Raw genomic sequence first — 25,203 nt, 5'->3', positions numbered from 1 at the left:
GCTCGGGCTCGGTCCCGCCGCGCCCCGTCCCCAGGTGCACGTCGGGGCGCCGCGGCGGCGACCGCGACCGGCTCGGGGAGGCCGGCTCTGGGCGTCGCTCTCCCGACGTCGTCCGGTTCCGGGCGGCGCCTGCGTTGCTCGCAGCCCCCTCGCGTGCCCCGCGGACTCCCCTGCTCCGCGTACACCCTCCCGAGTGACCACATGTTAGAGCCGCGGCAAAATTGGTAGTTGTGGGAGCCGTAGCCGGAGGCTTTAATTGGTACGTATCGAGCCACCGCGTCCAGCTACCGAGGGGGCAAGATGTTGCGACTGCAGCGTCGCTGTTGCTCCCGCCGTCCACTCGCACCTTCTCTCCGAGCCCTGCTCTGGGCGGTTAAACTGGGTTCCTCGCGGCCACGAAGAAATGTAGAAACTTCTGTTCCCAAGAAATTGGAACTCTTGTTGAGGAAGGCAGGCAGGCCTGGTATAAAGTTGAATAGCAAGTTAAAAAAAAAAAAGAAGAAGAAGAAGAAGATTCAAGAATGTGAAATCGAAAATTGCCCAGGGAGGAAGTTAGTACACCAGTAATTGTCGAGTGAGATGTGTTTATTCTTTGCTAACTGAAGCGGGACTGACAAGCCTGTTGCTAACCAACTTGCCAGGAGACCTTTCAGCTGGGCAAAATGTGCTTTCACTTTGTTCCAGGTCAAATGGATAAACTAAGTTGAAAGTATTGTGTGGGCAAATCAGGCATGTTGAATTCCTAATGAAGTAAAAGCAGGAGCACGTAACATTCTTGGAACCGAAGTACAGTTGTGCCGTCCTGTGAGAAACAGGAGTGATGTTCTCTGCTCTTTCCTCCACTTTTTCATATGCCCTCAGGTTTGATCCCTGAGGTCAAGGCCATCCTGTGATAACTGGCTTTTTAGCCCATGAAACGTCCTGTTGTATGTATATGCTTTTGGTGAATTCTAGATCTTTTAGTCTATGGGGTAGACGGCCCAATTTCAGTTTGACCTGTTTCCAGTTAGGGAAATTGGTAAATGTTCTCGATGGATGCAACATACTATTAAAAAGAAAAAAAAAAAGATGTGAGAAGGAGCACATGCTTTGCCAACCAGTTCAGGAAGAAAAAAGGAAAAAGAAATGTTTGCATCCTCAAAGCTGTTCCTCACCTATGAAAAGTTAAAAATAAGGAAAGTAGCGTCTCTGGATGAAGAGACATAATGTAATTGATAGTGTCAGGATATTAAATAATAAATTCATGAGAAAATGAGAACAGATTCTCCACGAAACGCTTGGGAACTCGGTTCTGTGGCATACAGAGTAAAATCACAGCTGTAACAAAAAGGTTTTACGGAATGTACCTACAGGGAGAACAGCAGCCCCAGAGATGAGCCAGGGGTCGGACACGTTGGTGCCTCAAAAGTTGTGGGCATTGTTTCCTAGATCTAGCAGTCTGCTAGAACTCATATTGAAAGCTGAGTAGCATAGCCAGAAAATATAGATTGAATGGATATTTAAGGAAGCAAGTATGTCGTCCCTCAATTATGTAAAAGATCTTATGATTTTATGAAAATGCTTGGAATATTCATACGTTGTCGAAATCAATAAAAACATTTCTGGAGTATTTATTGTGTTCAAGAGAGGCACTCTGATGGGATATGGAAGACAACAAAAAAGCAACAGACAGGTTCTCTCCTTCCTGGGGTTTAAATTTGCTGGGAAAGAAATGGTGCGAATATATAAAAAATCTAAAACAGAGACTAAAGAACAATATCATAGGATATGAGTGTCAGAACTAAACATAATATTCAGTTGTTAAAACCATCTTATCCCTGGTCTCTGATGAGGTGGCATTTTCTCTGCCCCTTTTTTCACATTAAAAATTTTTTTTTACTCTGACTTTATTTAAAAAGGTCCTAAACTTACTATAAAAAATGACACTTTTAATCATCTTTGGAAAATCATCAGCATACAAATTGTAAATAAAACTGATGTCAGAGGTGTCATGACACAGAATAATTACTATTTTTACTGAGTGCCCATTGCAACCATGGAAAGCAGTAAGTCAGACCCAGAAAGCCTCCTCAGGTAAGCTCCTCAAAATAAGACCTGTTTACCTGTACCCATCAGACTCAGCAAATTACCAAGAAAAAAAGCTACTTGACAGAGTTGAAAGCCAATAATTTTTTTCACTCTCCCACAGTGAGGGGGAAAAAAGTGCATAAAGTACAGTCTCTAAACTATTAGAACAATGTACCATTGCTTTCCTCAAAAAAACAAAACAAAAAAAAAAAAAAACAAAAAATCCCAATCCTGTATAGTTAACAATCCATACTTTTCTGGGAGTCCTGAAATTAAAACCGACACAAGTCAATCTAACTGGTCATGGTTAGATTTCTTGCCAAAGAACAAGTTTTATGTTTTAATGACACACGGATTTCAAGCAGTAACAATTCAACACTATAAAATGTTGACGGACCAAATAAAATTTAATTTGATGGGCAAGTCCATAAAATGAATGCTGACTTTTAAATGTGAGTCACAGGTGAAATCTCTGAAAAAAAATCAGTGACTTGTTATACTTAGTGCAATAGGTCATGTTGAAAAAGTTACCTATGCAATTAATTTTTCAATATTGACTTTCTATGAACTTCATGTATAACTGGGATCTTTAAAAAAAAAAAAAAAAAGTCAGGGAGGCAAGCATTAATAATAAAAGACCAGATATTCCAAAGTGCCATATTTCACCTATAATAACTATAAAATGTACAAAATGTGGGTAGAGGTTAACCTGATTTTGAATCTAGAGAGAAAAAAAATATACTAAAATGAAACATGTTAAAGCTTCTATTAAGCCCAGACAATGTCATAGCACACATGAAATTCTCTTTACTTTGTAGATTCTCTCTCTTTCTCTCTCTCATTCACTCTGGCTTTTAGAAATGAACAGGTTGCGATGGCCTAAAGGTAGAAGGAGACACAGAAACACAGCTGAGACGATAGTATTTAAAAAAAAAAAAAAAAGTAGATAAACAAACTAGAACACACAGTACAATAATGACATGAACAGGGAGCATATTCCCCAAAGCTCAGCTTTTAAAAATATATATGTTCATAATTCTGCAAAACATGTTCTATACCAAATCATTCCCCGGGTTATAAATCCTGTAATGCTTGAATCTGTTTATTAAACCCCTCAACTATGAGAAGTCATAAATAAGAGGTAATTCATCATGATTCTCAGCCCTGAAGACAGAAGTCGCGTTATCATACACTCTTGAGGAAGGAGCCTTAGCAGATTAATACAAGGCACTGAGGATACACTACACCCCCTATGCTAAAAGCGGAAAGAGGCTCCACGAGTAATTCAAACCTGTTGGAGGGTTAAGGGGAGAAGAGGAGCATAAGAGACAGTCTTCCCAGAACTGTTTTTCCTGTGGAGCTACTTTTCAGTTGCTTGCTATAAATCAGTGCGTTGACGTGGCCATCACAAATCCAGAGACAGCGTAATGGGTGAAGGAGGCTGATAGTTTAGGCTTGGTTAGCATCCAGGCTGGCCACCCACACCTCTATTCTCTCTGTCTCTCTCTTCCCCCCCCCACCCCCGCCCTGACTCTTTCCTAAACAAAATAAATTGGTATAGACAAGTCTACTACCCTTGAAAAATCACACAGAAACTCCCAACATCCAGATGTTAGAATTGTCCTGTTACTGTGGAGGCTGCATTAATTTGGATAAAGAAAAGATGTGTTCATTTCATCTGTGGAGGCTTTTAGACTTAATTTTTAAGAATTAATCTGATGAAGGCTCTAACTTTTCCAGACGAATAGACTCTGTAACAGAAAGATGTGATAGGAACCTATGATATGTATGCCCCATTTTTAATAGTGTAAATCTTTGAGGTTTGTTTGTTCTAAAATTCGCTAAAAGATATAGTCAATGTGCGTAGTTTGTTTTGTTCAGCATGAAAGAATAAAAGTTCCAAATCTGTAAATGCTAATATTCTTAATTATATCCAGTTGCTTAAACAGGGGCTTGTAGAAATTCAGAGCAAAATGGACTCAGCTAGAAAAACTGAAGGGAACTAGAGAGATTTCCAGTAGGTTCCAATGCTGTACACCTACTATGTGTCAAGTGTTGTGCTTCTGACTAAAAGAAACCTCTGCCTGTCCACATCCCAGTGCAGAGAGAAGCTTTTCCTTCCTTTTATGTTCATTCCAGCCTCCAATGCAGTACTTTCTTGGACTTCAAATGGCCAGAAAGGAAAATGACACATCCCCAAATTATTAACTGAGAACTTACAAAGCATTATAGAAATATGGAACTGCGTTTCATGGTTCTTATAAAATTTCCACCCTGTGCTGGGTGCCCGCGATACATAAGATCATCCCTCCTTTCAGATCATCATTATGTATAAATGTCATTGTGAACACACTGGACAAAGACAACATTGCACTTTTCGTTCAGTGGCTAATAAATGCATACCAATCCTAACTATTGTAATAATATAAAATCGTCTTAATCAAAAGCTTTTCTTATACAGAAATTCTATACATTTAATGCAAAAGTCTTGATACATACCAAATTCAAACTATTCCTGGTAATAAGAGCAGACAGAAGGTAAAATCTCACTCCAGAAATTTACTTCGCCCTTAGCGCTAACATGCAACTCAGGAAGTTACTTGCCTCACAAAGAACTAGCATTTATGCTTAAGACTAAAATGATTATTTTTAAAGTACTCATTTTACAATGCAAATGTGTATCTAAATTAAACTCAGCAAAAATAAGCATTTTAAATTGAAGCTGCAGTAATGACTTTATGGGAGACAATAGGAAAAGTGGCTCTTGAACGTGAACTCAGAGAAAACAGATTTCAAATTTCTTCTATGTGTCTTGAAGCTTTCTTTGCTCCCTGGCTCTGTACCTTAACATATTGGCACGTGTTTAATTGAGAACCCGTTGCCCTGAAGTTATTTTACAAAATTGAGACTACAACAAGGTCATAGCAAAAAAACATATAAGGGGGGGGGGGGTGTGCTGTGAGTCAAAAAAAAAAAAAACCAAAAGACAAGAAACTGACAACCGGCCCACATTGCCAAGCCATGCCTTAGCACTTGGAATACGGGACAGGTGCAGGAACACAGGCTTACTAAGAGCAGAAGCAAGAGTCTTGGTAACAAAGACATACACAGTAGAGCATTTGAGACAAAAACACGTGACAGAGAAGAGCAACATAGGGGAGAAGAGCTTCATAGGGGAGATGGGTTGGGCTGGAAAGAACAGTGAGAAACAAGATGGTGACAGTCTGGAAAGGTAGCCGAAGGGAGGGGAGGGGAGGGGAGGGTGGCTGAAAGGTCCGGGAGGGCATTGTTCTGCTGGTAGAGGCCTTGGTTTGGGGATGTATTGTCAGTGGAGGTGGTGCCGGAAGCCCAAGATAAATACACAGAGAGGTCGTTATCCCTTCCTGGCTCTGCTGATCCTCTGCCACTATTTTTTGTCAACTTGCTCTTTGTCCTTTAAAATGCTTTAAGAAATAACTAGCCGCAGGGCGCCTGGGTGGCTCAGTGGGTTAAGCCTCCACCCTCTGCTCCGGTCAGGATCTTAGGGTCATGACATCGAGCCCCACATGGGGCTCTCTGCTCCGCGGGGAGCCTGCTACCCGCCTCCTTCCCCACCCTCGCCCGCCCCAACGCCTACCTGTGATCTCTCTCTGTCAAATAAATAAAATTAAAAGGAAAAGAAAAGAAAGAGCCCCGAGATAAAGAGAATTAGAATATACTTGGTATATTCTATATACTTGGTATATTCTAGTATGTTGTCTCCATCAGGCGACTGCCTGCGCGTGTGCGCGTGCGTGTGTGCGTGCATGTGTACGTGCGCGCGCGCGTGAGCGTGCGTTTGCGCATGTGCGCATGCCCAGCTCGTTAGTTTGCTTGGTTTTGTGATAAGACCTGCGTGATAGGATCCTTCTTAACATGAAGTCAGGGCTTATAGCACTGAGATGGATTTAGGCTGACCTTATGAAGAAATTGTGGGGCTGTATTCGTATTTCCTTGAGGAATTTGAACTATTTATCAACCTAACTAATCACATTTTAGAAATTCATCAACTGGCACTAAACCGCTGGTATGCACGAGGCCTGGCACTGGGCACATCAGCCTTCATGTAAAACATCTGGCTGGGATCCTGATGCGTGAATCAGCGTCATAGAGGTAGAAGACTGAGCTGCTGGAACCAAGTGAGCCCGGAAAATTCCCGTGATCCAAGAGAGTGACTCTTAAGTTTTGTTGACGATCTTCCTGGATAGGATATGAGCTTCCTCACTTGGGAATCTTGTTTATGAACTTAACTGTACCCTTAGCACCCAGAATCGTGCTAGACACAGAATACGCATGCAAGGAAGATCTATAAGCCGGGAGGGAGGGAGGGAGGGAGGAAAGGCAGGGAAGAAGGCAAAGATGGAGAGAAGTGACTTACAATTTTATGTTTTTCTGGCTGGAGGGAATAGCAGTGCTTTACACTTACAATTGCTCCCTTCAAACTCAGGAAAAAGTGAGAAATACGGCTGATTCTATGGACTACCAGAAGGCTGTCCATTCACTTTCTCGGAAGTCCTCTGACCCAGTGGAGAAATAAACCCAGATAAATGTGGTAGAGACTTGACTTCTGGTGGAACCATCGCAGTCCCCTAGCATGTGTAAAGAGTATTTCATCTTTGAGGCATTTTAGAAATGAGTTACTGCACAAACCTCTTCTAGGCAGAAGATTTGTTGTTATTTTTGTGACTGGGAGAAGAATGTTTATATGGAATGGCTAAGTGGCTTGTTCAAGGCCCAAGATTGAGATTGGTGCGTTGCAGAACTAGTCATCGATTCGTTAAGGCATTGTTCTTCAGACATTTAGGCCATTCTGAAATTATAAGCAAAACCTCCATTGTTTTTTAACAAATTAAAATCTGCCATGCCTTGAAAAAAAATAGAACATATCAGATCTTTATTCTTTTTTTAAATTTTTTTATTAGCATATAATGTATTATTAGCCCCAGGGGTAGAGGTCTGTGAATCACCAGGTTTACACACTTTACAGCACTCACCATAGCAGATACCCTCCCCAATGTCCATATCAGATCTTTATTCTTAAGGGCAAAGCCCATGATCTCAACTGAACCGCACAGACAAGCTAGATAGAATGAAAGGAATCATTCCTGACTTTTCAAATGTAGCTTCCACTGAAGACATATGCCCTTGGTGGATATAAATGAAGGAGCCTTCCAGCAAGAGATGTTTTCCCCTCCTGGAGATCCTACTAAGACAGTAGGGTCCTTACGAGCAGTAAATCTGATGCAGAGGAATCTATGAAACTGTATATATGGGTGCATCCTGTCACTATGAAATATGAAAGATTAGATTTTCATTTGCATGGTTTGCTGGGTTTTATTTGGCAGATACAATAACACAGTCTACGCAGAGCCCATAAAACAAAGTGAGAACAGCAGCTCATTTGGTGGCAAAATGTAATGGTTATGGCTAAAGGGCTTCCATAATTTATCTCAAACCCTTATGCCTACATTTATTGTTGTTTAAATGAAAATCAAACTCTCATGGCCATAAGGAGGGATCTGGTCTGAAATTTGATTGAGATCCTTCCTTCTCACACAGTTTCTGAGATTAGCAATCCGTAACACTTAAAACAGCTACAGAAATATCCCAGAAGAAGCAACCTTATCTAAGCACACTCGTGTTTCATTTCTCCAATCCTGCTTCTCGAAACAACCTTGTAACTCCTGCAGTGTGAGCGGGAGTGAGCACTCCCGGCCCTGTTCCTTGTTCTGACTCGGGATTCCTCCTTAGAACACACCTCAGCCCTGGTTAAGAGCTAATGTTCAGCATTCAGATGACGTTCCAAAAGAGTAATACTTGGTGGGGGGGGGGGGTGTTGCTGGGAGGAGGCAATATGAAAGCAGAACCGAAGCATGGGATAGTGGCGCAAACCATTTAAGTATGGTGTCTTTTAATATTATTAAAAGTATTTATTTTGCAGCATATATCTAAAAATCAATATTTAAATTCATGATTTTTAATCACTTTATTCTCGTTATGTTGCAAAAGTAAAAACGTTGACTCTCAAATGGGAATTCTCAAGGCTGTGTGTTCTGCAGTGTTAGAGGTAGGTTTCTTTTCCTTTTTTTTTTTTTTTTTTTAAGATTCAGACGTATAGTTTGTTACAGAGAAGTCTGTACCATTTTATCAAATGTACATCTGGATAGGGTTTAAAAATATCAGTGATTATCACACCAGTTTAGTGGGAATGGAACCATATGACAGGTGTATAAAATAACATTATAGTTTTATTTTCTGCAGATAATATATAATGTATATAATATCGATGTGTAAACATCTATTTTTATAATGTTGATGAAAATTCCATACCATTCAATGAGATAGAAGTGTTTTGTATGGCTGGGCTATTGTAACATTTGTAATTAAAGTAGTCTTAAAAATGAAAGAATAAATTAACTCAATCATTTTTGAAATGACCAACAGACCGTCAACATGCAAGTTAAATGGATATGAAAATAAACGGAAAACATATGGCCTAAATTTTACCAACCATGAGCAAGTAGTTAATTTTGAAACTGGGTTATCCCTTTTGGTCTTAGAAACTCTTCATTATTTTTAGGTAAATCAATATGCATATTAAAGTGATTAACTCTAACTTTCTAAATTCAAAAAAGTTTCCTGCCAGGGAGGTTATTACTATAAAAATACATGAACCAATTTGGAGAGGAAAGACGATTTTTTAAGTTATTTTAAGCAACTTGTAAATGCAAGTAAATAATTCATTTCCAAATCCGGAGATAACTGACAGACTTCCTCTTGCTTTGGTAGTAAACCCACTACATGTGCAAGCGTGCGTGTGTGCATGTGCGTGTGTGCATGTGTGTGCACGGGTGTGTGTGCATGTGGGGGGGGGATGTGTGCGATCACTTTCATTGCAGAGTTCTCGAGTTTAATAGGAAATAATTACCGAGGGGGAAAAAACCAAGGAACATTAAAAAGCAAAGAAAATATTCTATATTTTCATTTCCAACAAAAATGTTACCGTCATGAATCATTCCAGCCTTGTGTGTTTGCTCTCCTCAGGAAGAGGTTTCCAGACTAGGCCAACGTACATCTTTGAGTCAGCTGATTTTGATGGCCTTCTGGTGGCTGCAGGGAAAATCTGGCAAGTGGAAAGTAAAAAAAAAAATGGCAAACTAATACTGATTAAGAGAATTTCAGAAAGAAAGGGGAGGAAAGATCCAAGGGGGGGGGGGGGATGGATGCATGAAAGCCAAATAAAATCAGGCAAAGTTTTAGGAATAAAACTATACAAGTTTTCCATCAATTTATTTTTCCCAGTATAGAATTTTTGTAACTGGCAATAGTGCTCATATTTTAATTTAAATCTTCCTTCGCTAGACTAAAAACAAGGCACCTAATGCCTTGTAAACATGAATATTCAGTTTTTAGAATCTTAATAGCTTTGGGGCCACGCTACCATTTGGGGTTGCCACTCCACTAACAGATGTGTGGACTTCTGAAACCAGAGAGAAGCAAGTAAGGAAACACACAAACAAAAATATTTTTTTTTTCCTTTCAAAGACATTCTACCACGAAGGAGCATCACTTTCTGAACTGCCTGTTACCCAGGCAAGTAAGTAGTTGCTAGTTTGGCCAGAGTGAATGTCCAGTTCCTATGATACGATCCTAAATGAGCGAATGGAGTGATTTCTGTGTTTCCCCCACCTCCTCGCTATGCGCCTTCAAACCTCACCTCCATCACCAATAATTTTTAGGTTGGTTTTTTGTTGTTGTTGTTGTTGTTTTGTTTTTTTTGTTGTTTTTTTTGTTTTTTACTTTTGGATTCTTGAAGCATATTATTAGCGGTAGTGGTATTAGTATTGCGATCTCCTATAGTCCCTTTCACTCAAAATTACAATACAGGGGACTATGGCCAATGCTATGCAGATGGCCAAGTAGATAATAAAGGCTCAGTTCATGAATAATATCCACTCCGAAAGAGGACAAAAGCAACAGGAAAAAAGAGCCCAAATTGGACAAAATGTGCATGCTATATTTAAAAAAAAACACACACGCGATCATTGTCAGAGATCATTAAGGGTGCCCTGTAGTTTTAATGATACGCCAGTGGCACCAATTTGATGTGACTGTTTGCTCTTATAGTCAATAAAAAAAGTCATAACTGCCATCAAATTTAAATTTAATTTATTTTCTACACAGCCCTTTCTGTTTTCCTTGTTTTTTTTTTCTTTTATAACATTAACACTTTTTTTGTTAAAAAATGTGTGAAAGATTAATTTGTAGAATGAGGGGGTTGTGGGTGCACAGCGCAGGACAGATGGCGTGGGTGGGACATGGCAGTTTTCGTCTGAGGCATCATTTTGTTGTTGCTGTTGCAAATGAGCAAAATAAAGCTATGCGAGCCCGATCATCTCTTTGAGGGCCCCTCAGTTAAGGTGCGTGGCTTTCCTTTATGTTGGCCCCTGCTGCCCAGGGACGCGGGCGCCCCCTGCCCCCCATGACCAGCCCCCTCGAGAGCGTTGTTAGTCCGAGAGCACTTGAATTTTAAAATTGCATTTATATAGAACTCCACCCAACTTTTGTATACAACAGCATGAAATATACTCTTTCTTGGTAAGCTGACGATTTTGAAATGAATTTAGGATCTGTCCTCCCTGAGATCCTGTCTTGTAAACCCCAAGGCATGAAACTGTAGATGCAAAACAGATTGATTTTTTTTTCAAGGAGGGGATTTTGTGGGGAGGAGGGCTGTACACCCGTCAGAAATTCTACTCACATTCAAGGGGAGGGAGATAGGGTACAGGTTTATATTCAAAGGTTCAATTTTTGCCTTGGAACAGCCCTCCTTTTACGCATAAGTACTGTAGGAGTTCACCATTGTAAAGGTTCTTAGCGAAGAATAAAGCAATTACCAGAGAAAATCACTGTCATATGGCACACACAGACATTTGAGAAAAAGTAAAACTTTGAGAAGGAGGAAAAGGGGAATTCAGGACAGCATGTGGGAGGGAAGATTCGGGTTCTTTTTATGCACAAAGAGATCCATTAACAATATCTTTATCAGTTCCCCTCTTCCTTGTTAACTGAACCGACTCGCAGCGCCCAGAGTATGTGACCGTGATCGCAAACAAATGCTCCGGGAGGAGGAGAGGGGAGTAAATAAGAGAGAGCAAACGAAAATGGTGGGTGGTTGATTCACGGCAAGACGGAGCTGCCTGACAATCTCCACCAAACCCTGGCCTCCAAGGAGGGCTTCTGGTCACGGGAAGGCGAGACGGCCCACGAAAGGATGTGAGAGCAGTCAGAGCAGCCCGTCCTAAGGCCGCCACAGCCTTGAGCCCGAGGTCTTCGGATATTTGGTATTCAAGTCATTTCAGATTACTGTGCTATTTCCCAATTAGACTGTAGGCTTTCCCGGAGAGGGGTCGCTCCATACAAGGCAGGGCTCCGCCAGTGCACCCCGCAGGTGCACCCGCACGAGGGGGCCGCGGATCTAGGGACGGCCCATCGTGGAGGCAGTGGCACCCGGTGGTGGTAGGCATGGGTCTTGGTGGCAGGCAGTTTGCAGGGGGCCTCAGGCTGCCACTAGCTATGTAACTGGACCCAAGTTACTGTCCCGAGTCGGGACCTTAGTCACTACCTCTGCGAAGACAGGGACAAGGGGAGTGTGGACTTCGTCACAGAACTGGTGGGGAATTGAAGAGTCGCCCTTGGGAGAGCACAGTCCTCTGGAAAGTGGTCCCTGGCAGGTAGTTGATTCAGCCCTTGTTTCTTGGACTTTGCAAGTACTCGATGCCCAAAGGCACGCAAAACCCGAATTCTTTGGTATGAAACGTGTCAACAGTTTCATCGGGGGTCACATGGGCACATACAGTGTTAGAATGTACAAGAGTGGATAAAGCATGAGGGAGAAGGTATATACAATTTTAAAACCCAAGAGACCGTATTACATGGGAGGAGGGTGTCCCTGATGTCATGGGAAGTAGAGGGGAATCCTGTATATGAGTTATGAGTCTGGAAAATACAGCATGCCGACAGCAAATGAGATAAGAAAGGTGTCTGCCACGTGTCTCACCGAAAGAGCGTTCTCTATTTGGTATTTATTTGTTCTACCAGCTTCTCCGTGGTTCCGCGTGGTAGGATGCCTTATAGAAATTGAGTATAGCAAGTTCTTAATCATTCAGTCAAACACGCCGGCACACAAGCAGACTCAAATAGGGACGGGCTATCCATAAACCAATACCACAGTCGCGATGCTAGCCCTACATACACTGAAACCATTGTAGGGCCTGTTGTTTATACTCAGATGTGCCTGTAATTACTTATTTCTGTGTATCCTGATACACAACTCGGAAAGTATCTTTACTTTTCCCCCTTGCTGTCTGACATAGTTCTACTGATGCCCCAAACACAGGAGAAGAGTTAATTCACTGACTCTGAAGGAATTCGAATGGACTGAGACTAGAGCGGAAATGGGAAGCTATATGCATTTCATGCTTCTAATATAAACAAAAATTTATATGTATGAACACAGATGTGTGTCCAAAATTGCATTTTGTACTAGTCAGTGTTTCCCTCAGAATAAGAAGTTAGCTCTTAGCAAAGGTAGGAGAGGCTCCTGGAAGTCTACTCCTTTCTCCGTCAGTAATAAAACTCTCCATTTTTGCTGGGTACATCACTGCTCAAAATAAATCTGCATTTCCCGGCTTCCTTTGCAGCTAGGTATACCTAGATGATAAGTTCTGGGCAGTTTACAGGAAGCCCTCCTTAAAGAAATTGTTAAAATACCCTATGATTCCTTTCTTCTTTGTCCTTTTCTGCTATCTGGGATATGGATGTGATGGCCGGAGCTTGGGCTGATATCATGGACCACGAGTATGAGAGCCACGCAGTAGGGAGGTTGGAGAGGTGACTTAGAAGAAGCTTCTGAGTTTAATGATTTCCTAAAGTAACCACCCCAGCCCAGCCTGCTTCTCAGCTTTGTTTCTATAGGAGAGAATCCTGTCTATCTTGTTTAATGCCTGGTCACTTAGACTTTCTTCACAGACAGCTGAACCAAATCCCAACTCCTGCTTTCTTTACGCCTTTCCCTAAAACATAGTGGACAGTGGGGGTTTATGTTGCCATCAAAGTTTGTACCTTTATTTTTTTTTTTTAAAGATTTTATTTATTTATTTGACAGGGAGAGATCACACGTAGGCAGAGAGGCAGGCAGAGAGAGAGAGAGGAGGAAGCAGGCTCCCTGCTGAGCAGAGAGCCCGATGCGGGACTCGATCCCAGGACCCTGAGATCATGACCTGAGCCGAAGGCAGCGGCTTAACCCACTGAGCCACCCAGGCGCCCAAGTTTGTACCTTTAAATGAAGTACAATATCATGTACATATGCTGGCATGGCAAAAGCTAGATTTAATTATTAGATTCTAATATACTTACATATCTACTATATGTAAAAAATATTAGGTTGGGGAAGTAATTAATGTTAGCTGTTAGAACAACCACCCCGCCCCCAGGGGCTTAATGAGCAGTGCATTTCTGACATAAGAGTCTGATGTGGACTGCTTGAGATAGAGGAAGAGGGCGGGAGCCTCTGCTCCACGCAGCTCTTCAGAGACCAAGTCAATCTCAGCCCTCGGAGGCTTGGGCCATTTTCCATCTATGACTGCCCACACCTCAACAGAATAGAGAGTGTGTAGGATCATCCGTGGGAGATTTTTCATGGTCCAGGCCTCCAGTGGTTTTTGACACTTCTGTTCACCTTCTGTCAGACAGAACTCAGCCACATAGCCCCAAAACAATTGCGAGAGAGCCTGAGAAGTGTAGTTGCGCCGTGTTCCAGGAAGAAGAGGAGGAATACGAACACTAGTTCTCCCTTCCCTAATCAACAGAATTGCATCCCCGTTTCTACCTCCTGTTCCAAAGGCCAAATTAAACAAGGACCACATGCTCAAGGAGACAGCTCACTGCGGGGCAAAATATTCTTTTTAAGTCATTTTCTAGGGAAACATCTAAGACCCTGAATGTTTCTGATCATGAAGGATGAGTTCTTTAAACAGGGTGACTTTAGTCATAGGTGCTGGCGAGCTCCCTTGCTTCTTGTCCGTAATGTATTGTGTGTCTATATTGAGATACTGAATGCCCTTAAATTATTTTATATAGTGTTTGTAGCAAAACATTATAGACTGGTTACGGTTTAAAAGGACCAAGTCCAGCTGTTTTATTTTTACTTTACTTTTATAATCACTATCCACAAACTTTTCCTGCAATAGTCTTAGTTCGATATGCTTTACATTTTTTATCCAATGAAACTCCAAAGTAATTTTATAGCTAGATTTTTTTGATAGGTAAGACAGAACATTCCTCTAACATGAAGACTGTATTTTTTTTTAAGTTTCTTTTTTCCAGTTTATTGAGGTTTACTCAACAAATAAAAATTGTATATATTTAAGGTATAGAACATGAGGTTTTCTTTTTTACCTCTTGACTCCCTTCACCCATTTCTCCCACCACCACCACCACCCCTCACTCTGGCAAACCGCCACTCTGTTCTCTGTAGCTATGAGCCTGTTTGTTCGTTCCTTGGTTGGCTGGGGTTTGGTTTTGTTTTGTTTTTTAGCTTCCACATGTAAATGAAATCATACTCTATTTGTCTTTCTCTGTCTGACTTTTTTCATTTAGCATGATGCCCTTGAGGTCCGTCCATGTGGTGGTAAATGGTAGGATTTTCCTCTTTTTTTGGCAACTACTTTTCTTTTCCTTCCTACTATTGTTCTTTCTCCTTGTCCGTGTGCTTTTACCACGATGAAGCGTAATTCTTTAACATCTATGGATGTCATTAAGAAACGTTCCCATAAGACTTATATTGCTGAGAAAAACAGTTTAAACTGTGTCTGAGCAGTGGTCTTGGAATATGCCAGAGAAGGTAATAATGGGTCATCAAGGCAGGTAGAGCTTTTCCAGTTTTTCCTTATACTTCTGTATTTTATAGGTTTTGTGCTTATGTGCTGATACTTGCAAGATATGAGATCATTTAGGATATTTTAAAGTTTTTAGACTCCCAAAAAACAACTGGGGGAAAGAAAGAGAGGTCGGAGTTGAGGGCAGATGTAGCTAACTAGGTGAGTGGGTGGGTAGATGGATAGATAAAACTTTATTTTTCCTAAGAAAATCAATCATGATGGTTTTATTGAACCAGTGTTTCCCTTGAATTCTAGGCGACAGTCAAAGACAGCCCACTTGAGTCCATTTGAGGAAACATGATTGAGATAAAGAATAACAGGTCAAGAGATTCCATTTCATCCAAATTACTAGTTTGTAGCCTGCAAATAGGACACGTTATTGATGGTTACCTTCTGTCTTCAGACTCCTTCCTTCATTGGTATAAGGAGTTTGCAACCTCCATTTTCAGAATGATCCAGAAGATGTTGTTACTGTTAACTATCATTTCCTTTCACGGTTTGGTTTTGAAGTTTAGCCATCTTCCAGACATTTGAGGCATCTGATAAGGTGGATGGTAAATTTTAGAGTGTTCGCCTATTTCTCACATGAAATTCAAAGCAAGCTTTAATGTTTTGGATTGCTCAGTTGAAATGTAAGGGTGAATTAAAAAATTACTGTATTAACAAAAGAAACCTGAAGTGTCGGTGTTCACATAGCCTAAAAGAGGAAAATAGAACATCATAGAACTTTTATCCTAAAAGAAGAAATTGTAAAATCAGGACGAATTTGAACTTGAAACTGGAAAGATGTCCAGTTGGTCTCTGTAGGTCTTAAGGAAGCCCCAGTTTAGGATGGTTGGGTTTAAGTTTACTTGGGCCACATGTTACGATCACTTGTTAAACATCTAGCAAGTCCGGCACACGGTGGGTACTCACATAGCTTTTGAACGAAGGTGTGGGAGTGACCAGGACCCGAGGGGAGTGGGAGAAGAAGAAGGTAAATAAACAGGGAGACAAGAGTTGAAATGGTCTTCACTTTCAGTGAAAAACAAGAGGATATCCAAAGGGGGTCAGGTCCTGCAACCCCGGCAGGACACAGCTCTGGACCAATAGGACCCCAGCATCTCTAATGACAATGTAAGGAATAAGGTTCCCACTCTGTGTGCAGTGACGATTCCCATCCTTACCTGCTACCCAGGAATCACTAAGCACCTGCCAGAGCTTTGTGGCTTAAGATAGGGAGAGATTTTTCAGCTCTCTGACCACGGCTCTGAGGTTTGGGAAAACCTTCAGGAATTCTCTAGTGTGCTCAGTGCCTTTTGGAGTAGAGCCAGAACAGGGTGAATCCCTTGGTTCCCTCAAATCTTTCTCCACGCTTTCAGGCTTGCGGGTCTGACCACTGGCAATGGTCACAACTTCAGGAATGTTAAGTGCTCATTTGAGTCGCCTGGGGATTTTTCACAAACTGCTGTTGCCAGGGTCCCACCTCAGCCTTACCAGGCCAAATTTCCAAAGGGAGGACTGGGACATGGAAGCTGGGGATGTGTGTCTTAAAAGCCTCCCTGTTCAATCTGTCACTTGTCAGAGATTGAGAAGCTCCTCACGTCTGCAGGTGAATAAACATAGAATTAACTGGGGCTTCGAATGCACTTGTCACCACATTTGGTCACTGGCTGGATAGAAAACTCCCACGGGATCGCGTCCTCCCACGGAAAGGATTGCACGATCCCTGAAGTCTCCGTCCCCACCTCTAGGGGGCAGGGTACAGTCCGGGCATCTTTCCGATCCGCCCTTGAGTTGGACACTTGAAACTTACTTGAACTCCCAACCGTTTGGACTGCATTCCTGTGAACATACGAGCACTAGAAAAAAGAAAGATTGAGTAAGTGCAGGTGGACTGTGAGCAATTAGAAAATCATAACCGACAGTCTGGACACTCATTTCATACCATTAAAAGAATTAATGCATCTCTTCGTAAATAAGAGGCGAGAGCACGAGGACATATGATTAATGTGTTTTTTTCAATTAGAAAATCCAGAAAGTAGATTATAACCAGTTAAGAACAATCTGGTCTACAACCAAAGACACGTGCGAACAAGAGGCCAAAGTCAAAATATTGGATTGCAATTATGAGGCTCTCAAATAATGACAAGATGGGATCATTCCCTTCCTCGTTTTTCAGGCTTCTCTTCTTATTGCCAGCGCTTTAATAAATTGCAGAGAGAAGGAAAAATAAGACTACTCGGGATTAATATTGTGTGGTGCTTTTGAGCTGGCCGGCTGTCTCTTTGAAATACCGATTGCCACCCATTCCAAGCCTTTTGATAGCGAGCGGTTAAACTTGAATGAACACAGTCTTCTCGTCCAATGTGCCTTATCCTCATAACCAGAATGGAGTGTGCTTTTTTTCCCCTTCGATAGTTTATAAACAGTCCATATAAAACTGCCCATTACCTTTTTGAACATACTCAGCTCGTTATTGAAAACTCACGCCCCCTCAAACCTCCGGGCCTTTCTGCATCGAAATGAAACTCTTTGCACTTAAATGTATATGGCAGGAAAAATCACCAAATGCTAATATTCAAACCCCAAGGGGGCAGCCTGCACACAGATGAAAATATGACCGTGCACGTCCACAGTTCTGTTGCCTAACATGGGGCCTAGAGGAGAAAACCAAAGCCTGCAGCGAAGATTTCACTCCGAGAAGTAAGAGAACCCAGGACTCGGGGGTAGGCACACTCCAAAGAATCTGCAGAAATCCTAACATTGTTTCAAACCTCATCATAAGATCAGCAGGGCAGAAACCACAACACATTTTTTAAAATTCCCATTTACTTAATAATACCTATCGCCAACTTTGCAGTCAGACGTCAAGGAAGCAGGCAAAACAAGTTATTTTTAGGAGTCCAGCCAAGGGCCATTTGCTCATTCATGAGTGGGTTCTAAGAAGGCCAAAGCCAGAATGTCAAGACAGGCCATTATCCGGGCAGTGGCCGCAGGGCCAAACCGCCTCACAAGGGGAGTGCCATCGACCGCACAGGAAAACGAGTTGAGAGACAGCGTGTGGTTAATACAGACCCGTTACTGTTATGAGAAAAACAACCACGAGCATGAATGCTGATGGTGGTCGGAGCATTTCCTATTGAAGGAACGGCTCACAGTAGACTCGGCCGAGGGGTCTAACATGCAAAATATATCTGAAGGCTAATAGGCTTCTTTGGGAAGATATTTAGGGAAGGGGCACGCAACAGTCTACGTACAACAGAAAGGCAACTTCCTTCCTTCCTATTGTTTGCTAACTGCTACCAGAGCAGCGAGACCCTGGCTTCCAGTTCTCATCAAGATGAATGACGGCAAGTAGGAAGCTATTTCAGGCTTGTAGAATGTCTTTTGAACATGATATAACCAGGGAAAGAACAGCAATAGGGAATGCCTGGTGAAGTTATATGCCTTCATTCATTTGCCCATCGGGCTTTATTGAACCCTTTTCAAGAGGGGTGTACGTGCCTGGGGTGAGGAAAAGCAAGAGGTGCCACACCTGCCTTCTGGGCACCTTCATTCGTACCGTCGTCAGCATCATGGTCCCTACCGTCACCATCACCATCAACATCCCCATGGTCACCACCAACATCCCCAGCGTCATCATGTCAGCAAATACTCCGCACAATAAATACAGTCCCCTGAGTTTCCCTTGAGAGAAAGGGGCCGAGAAAGGGACTGTACTTGTCACTGATACTCAGTTTTGAATAATGATTCTCATTTCAACCAATGCCACAGGAACCAGGTAGCTGGCCGCGCTCCCTTGGGCGGAGCCATGCAGCGGATCTGTCCGGCTGGCTGTGAACCCGTGAGTCTTACAGGCTGAAACTCAGAGGAAGCAATGCTCAACCCTCCAGCCTGGCCAGTCAAGGAGGGTTTGTGGCGGTGCAGGAGAGCTGCAAGGTCGGCCTTGGTTGTCAGGCTGCAGCACGGCGGACAGACGCCCGGGAGGTCACCCAGCCCACAGTAGACTTCTTAAGTGAGAAATAGACCTTTGCAGTGTGAAGTCCCCAAGACATTGCTGCTCTACAACATAACTTATTCTGCCTAATCCCATTAATAAGTGTTTGTTTTGCCTAGTACTTGGAGAGGAGACCGGAAATCACTGCCTCTGTAGAAATGGAAGGAACTTTATGGATTTAATAATAGACTCACCCAATGCCAATAAATCTCCCAATGGAAAAAATCAACTTCTCCCGTATGCTTTTTCCTTTCAATCAATCCTAGCCACACCGACTCTTCCCAGGATGCTGGGCTGTCATAGCTGCTGCCTCCTTCATGACCGGCTTCTCGGGGAACCCAAAGACCTCCAGGTCTTCCCCACCTTGGTGTAGCCATATGCCTTTTCTTCTCAGTCTAGTGGGGGCGGTATGGGGATTTCGCCAAGTAAAATCTCTTACCAAACAATGAAAGTTAAGTAAGTACAAATGTATAGAAACAGATGGATGTGCTGGGTAAAGATTTCTAATCAAAATGTATTTGATCCTCACCTTCCAAGACATTGGCAGGATATTTTTGTTCCCTGTATCCTGAATCCATTCAGTGAAGGAATGACCAAGACAGAAAGGGGAGATCCGAAATCCATGACGTGGCCGGATGCTAACTTTGTTTGTTTGCCCCAAATTACGACAACGTAGGAAACGCATTTCTTTCTATAGAACCGTTGTATTCCTTATGAACAATATAAACTGTCAAGAGCAATATTCTCATTAATAATTAATTTGTGATTTTTACAGCACTCTGCATGTTCAAAGTCATAACTGTAGTATTGTGAACAATAATAGTCATCACCATATTTTAAGCCTATTCATGCACAGAAGAGAGCAAGGAAGTTCTTTATAATGTAAATTATTCCTAAGCTCTAGAAATTCAGTTTACACTTACAAACGTTACTTAATTTTAAATTCTTCTATTAAAATATACAATTGTTGGGGCAACAAGCTCCATATTTAACTGCCAAGTCTTCCAAAATAAAACCGTATTGAATCTTACTTGGGGCGAGTGATAAAGTGACCACAGATGGAAAGTTAATGCTTTCAGGGCATGGTTTAACTCACTGAAGAAGTAAATCACATTTATTTCTTGTTAAAGAAATTAAGTGCCTTTCTTCTTGTGTGTACTATGTTTTAACCTCCCATAAACCCAATGTTTCATAAGGGGTGTGGTGCAGTGGTTAGGAGCAAAGACTTTGAAGTTGGACTTGTGGGTTTTAATTCTTCCTCGGCCATTTTGCTAACTGTGTGACCTTGACCACATTCTTTGATCCTCCTGGGCCTCATCCTACCTGTAAAATGAAGATTCTAATAGTCCCTACCTTACAGCAGTACCTGACATCATAGCACATGCATTTAAAATTTTTGTTGATTAAAAAAGGAACTTATAAACTATATGTGGAGAAGAAAAATGGCAAAGAGAAGAAAATCCATCTTTGACTCCCCAGAATACTCCAGAGTTGAATGCAGAAAAGAAAAAATTTCCCATGCCACCCTTCACTAGAACCCCCCAAAAGGAACAGAAACTGGTTATTTGGGGAACTCAAATTCAGAGAACTCTCAGACTTTGGGTAATCACAACTGGTGAATTAGTCCCTCAACTATGCCAAAGTTGCCCCAGGTTTTCTAGGGCTGACTGGGTCTCCCAGGGCACTGACAGTGGTGGTGAAACCCTCACCAGCAAGTCCCCCCAGGTGCCCATCAAGTGTCCCGCTCCACAGTCATGCATTGGGGTTACAGAATCCAGAAACCTCGGAAAACTGAAAATTTGCTTGTTTGTCTTTAATAAGTGAAAAGCAAACTCGCGAGGGATCAAAATTTGTCCTGAACAGAGATGAGGCGATTTGTAGTTTTTTTTTTCTATTTCTTTTAGTGTGAATCTTCTCATGTTTCGCTACAAAAACAATAATGCCTTTGTTTGTGGGTGTTTCCCCAGAACTTGCCAGGATGTTATATGCTTTATATACCGTGTTACCTTCCTAAAAGCTGAAAAAGCCTGATTTCAAAATCCCATCTGGCCCAAAGGATTTCAGATGGGGATTATGGAGATTATGGACCCTGGTGTTCTTCTATGTCATACTTTCTGTTTGGAAATGGGGAGGTCATTGAAACTCTGTGCTGTCTCTAGTGCTGGGATGTGAGCTCCATGCAATGTTTTTTCTGCCTCCTCAAGGTCAGGAGGTGGGAACAAGAATGGAGCCCCCAGTGAGAGGGAGAGTGTTTGACAAAATACTAAAGTGGTTCTAGAAAGACTTTTCTCCCAGGAACTGGTGCCAGGAGAGTTGCTATGAAGATTCAAAGCGGGTGCTGGATGGGGACCAGGACACAGAAGGCATGGGTGATCAAACCCAAGAGGCTAGCAGCAGGAATATTCTCTCCTCAGGAAGCCTGGGCTGTGAGTTAGCCCTCAGGAGTAAGAGAGCCATCCTAGGGGGCATGTGAGAACACTGGCTAGACAGGGACACATGGAGGTTTAACAGAAAGTGTCTGCTGCCACCCAACCCACGTTTGTGTTTGCACCTGGTCATTAGGTTCTTCTCCAGTCTCATCCACCTCGCTTACTTGGAACATTCCAGAAAGCAGCCAGTAGATAAAACAATGGACAGTCCATTCCTCCTGCTTATCATGGGATGTACACCCTGTCATCAGGGATCATGTTCAAGGGTTGGATCTCGATGCTTTTTCTACCTATAAACTCACAATCCCTACAAAATGACATAACCCCAATAACCCTAGGGACACTGCTACCTGTTGAGACCTCTGTGACTGAGACTTAGAGCCCAAAGCCACACCCTGTAGAAGTCAAAACCCCTCCCCACGGCATCTAAGTACTTTTGGTGGGGCAGGATGGTCTTTTCCCCAACATCCTCTTCCGCTAGAGTTTTGTCTGCCCGGTTCCAGTGACCCACATGAGCAATGCCATTTCTACTCACAGAAGACACACTCACATTAAGTACAGTACACAGCTGACTTCTGTAAAGACCTGGAGGGAGACAAGGGGGATCCAACAAGTTCAACTGAAGATTCAACACCACAGTGCACTAAAATAAAACAAAACAACAACAACAACAACAAACCCACCCTACTGTGGCGGACACGTCGAGCTGATCCTCTTCATCCAGCTGAGGACCCGAACCCTGCATAGTCCAATGGGAAAATAATCCACATACACAACCGAATATTTTTTATAATATTTTCTAATGGCCACATTTAAAAAGTAGTTTGTTGGGGGTGCCTGGGAGGCTCATGCGGTGAAGTGTCCAACTCTTGATTTCAGTTCAGGTCATGACCTCAGGGTGGTGAGATCAAGCCCCATGTTGGGCTTCGTGCTGAGTATGGAGCCTGCTTAAGAGTCTCTCTCCCTCTCCCTCAGCTTCTCCCCTACCCTCCACCTCCCAGCTCACACGCACTCTCTCTTTTTGAATAAGTAAATAGCATTTTGCTAATTCTAATAAATTTTATGTAACCCAATATTATTATTGAGAATATTAGAATTCCTAGATTATAGATTCAAGATCTAGAGTATAGAAAGTGATTAGTCAATATCTTTAAAGTATTAATGAAATCTTTAACATCCTTTCTTCCATAAGTTCTTCTACACAGCATGTGTTTTAACTGACAAGCACATCTCCATTGGAACTCGCTGCATTTCAAGTGCTCCGTGGCCACACGTGGCTGGTACCTCCCTGTGACCCAGATACTCCCTGCAGGCCCACCTCTGTTCCCAGCCCCCTCCTCATCGCCCCCTATAACCCCAGGAGACTCTCCATTCCTCCTACTTGTAGGAAAACCTTCTCTCATTTCTCATTTCTCTTATTTCTGCTCCTGGATCACGGCCCACTTCTCCTTGGTCAATTTCTATTTCAAAAGAGCTTGTTGACTTAGAAATGGGGCATCCATTAGCCATTTGTTTTGCTTGCTTCTCCACTTGAATCAGAAATTATTATTGACTTCAGGATCTGACAGGTAGGGAGGCTTAACTCAAAAAGCTACAGATGTATTACATTCACATGGTGAAGGGCAAGCCCATGACTCCTGAAAGGTTTCCTTTTGGCTCCAGAAGTTAAGAGAACAGGACCCAGAGCCTCAGTCTGCTGACTTACTCTCCTGAATCCTTCCCTGGGTCCATCATCAGCTTCTACCAGGCCTCTGAAGTCCTGGGCTACATCGTGCCTTTTCTCTTCTCTTTCCTATACACTCAGGTGCTTGAACCTTTACTCCAGCCTTCAGCCTTCAATGCCAGACACTTGCTTGTCTCCATGTTCCCCACCCAGCTCCTCCGAAGCCATTGTCTCTACTAAGCCTGGGCACCTTTGGTCCCTGACCTCCTGGACCCACAACCTTACCAGTCACCACACTCCCCTGAGTCCAAGTGTAAAAGCGCAATTTCAAGACTTAACAATCAGAAGTTGAATGTTACGAGATAATTCTCCTAAGTTGGAAAACACTGTTTGAATATCTGTGAGAACTTGAAGAGTCACAATGTTTATGACTTCCAGTTTACTAGATTTACAAAACTTTAAGATCATTCTTTGGAAGGTCTTTTGTGCCAGCATTATTAGCTTGCCGGATCAGGCATTTGAGGTTGCTTAGGAAGAAAATGAAGTGTGTTGAATTTATTATGGTGGTTCAAGAGAAACAAATAATTCATGTAAATGACACTAATGGCTCAAGGAGCAGTTAGTCCTCTCAAGTTGAGTAGATCAAAAACTAGTCAAATGTGTTTCCTCTTATTTTCTATAAAATGTCCTAAATTTATAAAGAGAATAACTAGAATTCTAACACAAATGTGAAGGCTTTAAGAAGCTGGGCTTTTAAATGTATAATTTTAATAAACCAAATATTATGAAAATCCCAAGGGTGTTGTGTTCCTTGAAGGGGAGTGGGTAGCTTCTCCATACTTCAAACATCCATGCTGGTCCCACATGGTGACTCTACATGGTTGAGTTTCTTCAAGAAGGCCACAGTCAGGAAGTTTCCAGCATGAATGGTGACTCGGTGACGGCTCAGGCAGGCAAGGAGCAGGGCCAGTGGGTAGAGAGTTGGGGATGGAGCACAGGAAGAATGGACACCCAACATGACCCTCTTCAACCTTGAGACTGGAAAAGAGGCTTTTATCAAAAATGCCCTTTCCAAACACACTGAGTCTTGACATTGTCTTCAGAGCTTTTTTGTGGGTCCCTCTCCTTGGCTTTCAAGGACACGCCTTCGGTCGCTGTGCAACCAAAGTTCTGTGAGGCTCAGTGACACGCTCTCTTAGCCCGTCTGAGCTGCCATAACAAAAAATATCATAGCCTGGGGGGCTTAAACAACAAACATTAATTTCCCACAGTTCCAGAGGCTGGAAAGGGCAAGGTCATGGCGCTGGCAGTTCTGATATTTGGCGAGGGTACTTTCTGGTTCATAGACTTCTTCTGTGTTGCATAGGAGCTCTCTGGGGTCTCTTTCATAAGGGCACCAATCCACTCATGAGGGCCGCATCCTCAGGACTCATGATTTCTGAAAGGCCCCTTCTCTTCTACCATCACACTGGGAATTAGGTTTCAACATATGAATTTCGAGGGGACATACACATTCAGTCTCTAAGGCACACTCAAGTCCCAGCATAAAGGTGACAGACTGAGATCTGTGTTTCCTGCTCCTGGTTCTAATGCCTGTGTGCCCCACCATCTGTAGAAATCAAACACAAAGCTTGGGTAAATACAAACTTTCATGGAGAAGCAAAAGGGTCCCTTCTAGCTAACTGAACAAATCCATAAGCATGGAGCCTGTGGATATCCTGAGATCAGGCCTGGAACATACTGGTCATGGCTTCAGTGCTTCTATTCAGTGAATGTGACTATTGTCTCTCTCAGTGGATTCCATTTTAATGACACAGCCCTGTCCCCAGCAGGAGACTGTCTGGTGAGCGCAAGTAGGGCCAACAGTATTTAAATCACATTAGACCTCATAACATCATAGACGCTCCAGGATGGGAGGGTTTTCCCTAAGGAAAGTTTTACGAGTTGACTGTGTTAACCAGTATTAATTTTTATCAAAGCACGGCTTCTCCAAAGCAATTCAGGGACCCCACCTCCCTCCCAGATGAAGCTCTGCTTTTGAGGAGAATGAGAGCATAACACAGAGGAAAGGATATTTCGCAGATGTTTACTGGAATAAGATGCAGA

At 42.6% G+C, this 25,203-nt stretch overlaps 1 long non-coding RNA gene across 1 annotated transcript in view; it reads right to left on the bottom strand.

The window, feature by feature from the left end:
• Positions 1–9,082: 9,082 nt before the first annotated feature.
• LOC116576108 overlaps positions 9,083–25,203 on the bottom strand; it is a 41,591-nt gene continuing 25,470 nt past the window's right edge. The window contains exons 2-3 of the long non-coding RNA XR_004280049.1: positions 16,822–16,867; positions 9,083–9,208 (exon numbers count right to left, since the gene is read on the bottom strand). This is a non-coding gene — a long non-coding RNA (uncharacterized LOC116576108). The remainder of the gene's footprint in view (positions 9,209–16,821; positions 16,868–25,203) is intronic.

This window comes from Mustela erminea, chromosome 17 (genome assembly GCF_009829155.1).
Source record: "Mustela erminea isolate mMusErm1 chromosome 17, mMusErm1.Pri, whole genome shotgun sequence".
NCBI lineage: Eukaryota > Metazoa > Chordata > Mammalia > Carnivora > Mustelidae > Mustela > Mustela erminea.
This window is presented reverse-complemented; position numbering and strand designations above follow the sequence as displayed.